A 3563-nucleotide genomic window follows, 5' to 3' on the forward strand; every position below is an offset into this window, starting at 1 on the left:
CCATATCCGCCACATATTTGGCCTGGATATGAGGGAAGAGAGGTCGATGATGGAGCGGATGATGAAAGCTTGCACGGGGATGGTGAGGATGGTGCACCTGAGGTTGGGTGGGCCAGCGTGGGCCGTGTTCAACCCGGCGGACGCATCTGGGCGCGCTCGGGCGCTCCATATCCGCCACATATTTGGCCTGGATATGAGGGAAGAGAGGTCGGCGATGGAGCGGATGATGAAAGCTTGCACGGGGATGGTGAGGATGGTGCACCTGACGCCGCGTGGCGCGAAGTGCGTGGAAATGTCGGCCATCGGAATGAGGTGGCCGGGGATGAGCTATGGGAAGAAGAGCATGTCCAGCGGCTACTGGCCGTCCTCGGCAGGCGCCATGAGCACCTTCCCACGCCAGACGCCGGCCACGCGGGCGTCTCTTAGAGCAACTCTAGCAGACCCCGTATAACAATGACCCGCATAAGGCGTTTACAGTCCGATGAAGAACTGTTTTGCGGGTCTAAATCATGCGCGGCAGAGTGGACCCCATATATGAAACTGTATAATTTGAGAAAAACTTTCACGGGAGCAACCACACTAGTTCATCACATACTACATGATCATACACTAGTTCATTACATACTACAAGATCATACATACTACATTCTTCTACTACTACTATAGGGGGGTGGAGGATCTCGCGTCGGCGAGGTCGAGGTCGATGTACCAAAATGGACGAGCTCGGGGCCAAGGACGACGCGGTGGAGGAGCTCAGTCCTCCTCGTCGGAGCTGACGAGATTGATGAATTTCTGCCTCTGCTCCTCGCGGATGCGCTGCCACTTGTCGTCCTTATCCATCGCGGCAAGGTTCACCGCGACCTCCTGCTTGAGCATGAGGTCTTCGAGCTCCTCGTCATGGCGCCGGAGTTCCGCCTCCTCGCGCAAGCTCCGTTCGGCAATGGCGGCCGCGACCGCGTCGACATCGGCCACGAAATCTTCGGGCCCAACGACGCCTCGGCGCTCGATCTCCTCCGGCTCCTGCTTGACGGCGACGAGCTCGCGGTCCTCCGGCTCCTCCGACCACTCCCTCTTCACGGGGAGAAGTGCCGCGCCGGAAGACGAAGAACCCACGGCCAAGGAAGAGCACGCGGCCGAGGAGGGTGTATGCCTGTGCCGACGGTCGTACTCCTCCATCTCGTTATGGAGGAGGCTCGCCGGCGGCTCGAGGCCTTGTTCGTCCACTTCCTCGCCGCGCGCTTCCTCGCGCCGTCTGAGCGGACACGCCGCTCGTGCTCGGGGTCGCCGCCCCCGCTGGAGCTGCCACCGGAGCTGTGCGGCTAGAGCTGCACATGCGGCCCCACATGACGGCTGGAGGTGGAAGGGGGCTAACCGGGTGGGCGAGAAACGTGAGAGAGGGAGTGGGGAATTGCGGTGAAATGCGGCGAAGGGGGTATAGGGTTTCGACCCATATATGCCCCGCAAACTTGTAGATATACTGCTTCAGGGGTGGTTGGGAGGGGGGGTTGCAGGCCGCGGTAAAAAATATTATGGGCCGGACGAGTATACTGGCTTTGTTCTGGGTAGAAAATTGGGCCGAGCCAGTATACTTGCGGAAATTATGCGGGTTCGCTAGATATACAGGTCTACTAGAGTTGCTCTTATACGTACAGATACGTGCATGCTCAAGGATTGGGGGACCGGTCGGAGCTGGAGCAAAGTGGAATGTAGAAGAATGGCAGACAGGACTAGGGCTGCAAACGAGTCGAGCTCGAGCGAGTTGGAGTTGGCTCAGCTCAACTCATATGAAAATTCGAGCAAGCTCAAACTGAGTGAAGATCATGACCGAGTTGTAGAACATGACTCGTGCTCAGCTTGTAACGATCTCGAGTCGATCTCGAGCTAGTTTCGAGCTAAATGAGAAGGTAAAAAATATAAATCTATGGATGAAAAACAAAAACATTAAGGTGAATATGTTGGGAACCTTTGCCAAAATATAGGATATTTAACACATAGTCAACCACATGCCATAATTAGGCCTAAATCTTCTCCGCACTTAATTAAGTTTCCATTTTCGTTGGTAAATAAAATGGAGAAAAATTATGGAAAACATATATGGTAATAAATTATCTTATTTCCATTTAATATATGACAAGATCATTTAAGGTAATTATATTCTATCGAGCTATCGAGCTAAAATCGAGCGAGCCAACATTGGCTCAAGATCAGCTCGTTTCTTGATCGAGCTACATAAAGTGTTCAAACTCAGCTCGTTTCTTTTTGAGTCGATCTCGATTCGAGTCAAAAAGCGAGTCGATCTCGAGCGGCTCACAAGCCTCGAGCTTTCCTTGCAGCCCTAGACAGGACGTACATGCTGAAAAGGGATGTCGATTTCAATGTGCCGGTGTGCCACGCGGGCCTCTCTTATCTCAGATTCGCATGATTGCAGGACAAAACATATTGGATGCCAATGAAGTCCTCATTTGGCACTAAAGTCCTACATCTACGAAAGACTACTTAAACTCCTACCTAAAATTCCCTAACTAACTCTCCTACCCTGAATTTCAGGGGGTGGGGCTCTTCCTCCCCTATTCTCCAATCCTAACTCTCCATCTGGCTTGTTAGGTTAAACCCGTACATGAATTTACATAGGTGTTGCATCTCTCAAAGGAAAACCTCCCCAACTAACATCACGCTGGTCGTAATGGGACTATCATAACTAGTATTATGCATGCCAACTAGGCAATTTTGATAAGGTGACGTAGAATTAAATAAAGAAAGAGAGGATTGAGTATCATATTATGATATCGTATTATAATAAATTTTATACTACTATGTGTCATGCATAACAATAAATAAGACCACCTACTAGTTTATGATGCTATGCATTACGAAGGTAGTATCATACACTAGTATTGTATGCATATTAGAGTTGACTGAAGTCAAACTTCATAAACTTTGACCAATTTTATAAAAAACAATATAAAAATTTATCATAACAAAATCTATATGATGTGAAAGTACATTTAATAATAAATCTAATGGTATTTATTTGTAATTGTATATATTCATATTTTTGTTTATAAACTTTGTCAAAGTTTAAAAAGTTTGACTTTGACTAAATGTAATACGCAGACTAAATAAAAACGGAGGGAGTACTCCCCACTACGACCAACCTTAAAAAACGAGCAATGCTACATCTACACGCTAAGGGTGGAGCTTGTATGCCTTTACTTTGTACGTGAAGCTTCTTAATAAATGGTGGCTTCTTAAACTTGGTGTTTAAATTAGTAAGAAAAGTTTGAGTTACTTTTTTTAATAAATTGTTCGGCAGATGGTTTATTCTTGTGGCGGTTGTCCTCTTTTGTCGTGGTTTCCTATAGTACACCTGAACTGTATATGTCTGACTTTGTGGAGATTTCACCTTTGTATATACATTTTGGAGCTATGTATCCACTGCATATAATTAATATGAACAACAAGTACTACTCCTTCCGTTCCAAAATACTTGTGGTGGTTTTAACTGAGGGAGTAGAAGAGAGGTTATGACGCAATTTAAATCACAATAAACCGCATTTTTTGGT

This window comes from Triticum aestivum, chromosome 2B, assembly GCF_018294505.1.
Source record: "Triticum aestivum cultivar Chinese Spring chromosome 2B, IWGSC CS RefSeq v2.1, whole genome shotgun sequence".
NCBI lineage: Eukaryota > Viridiplantae > Streptophyta > Magnoliopsida > Poales > Poaceae > Triticum > Triticum aestivum.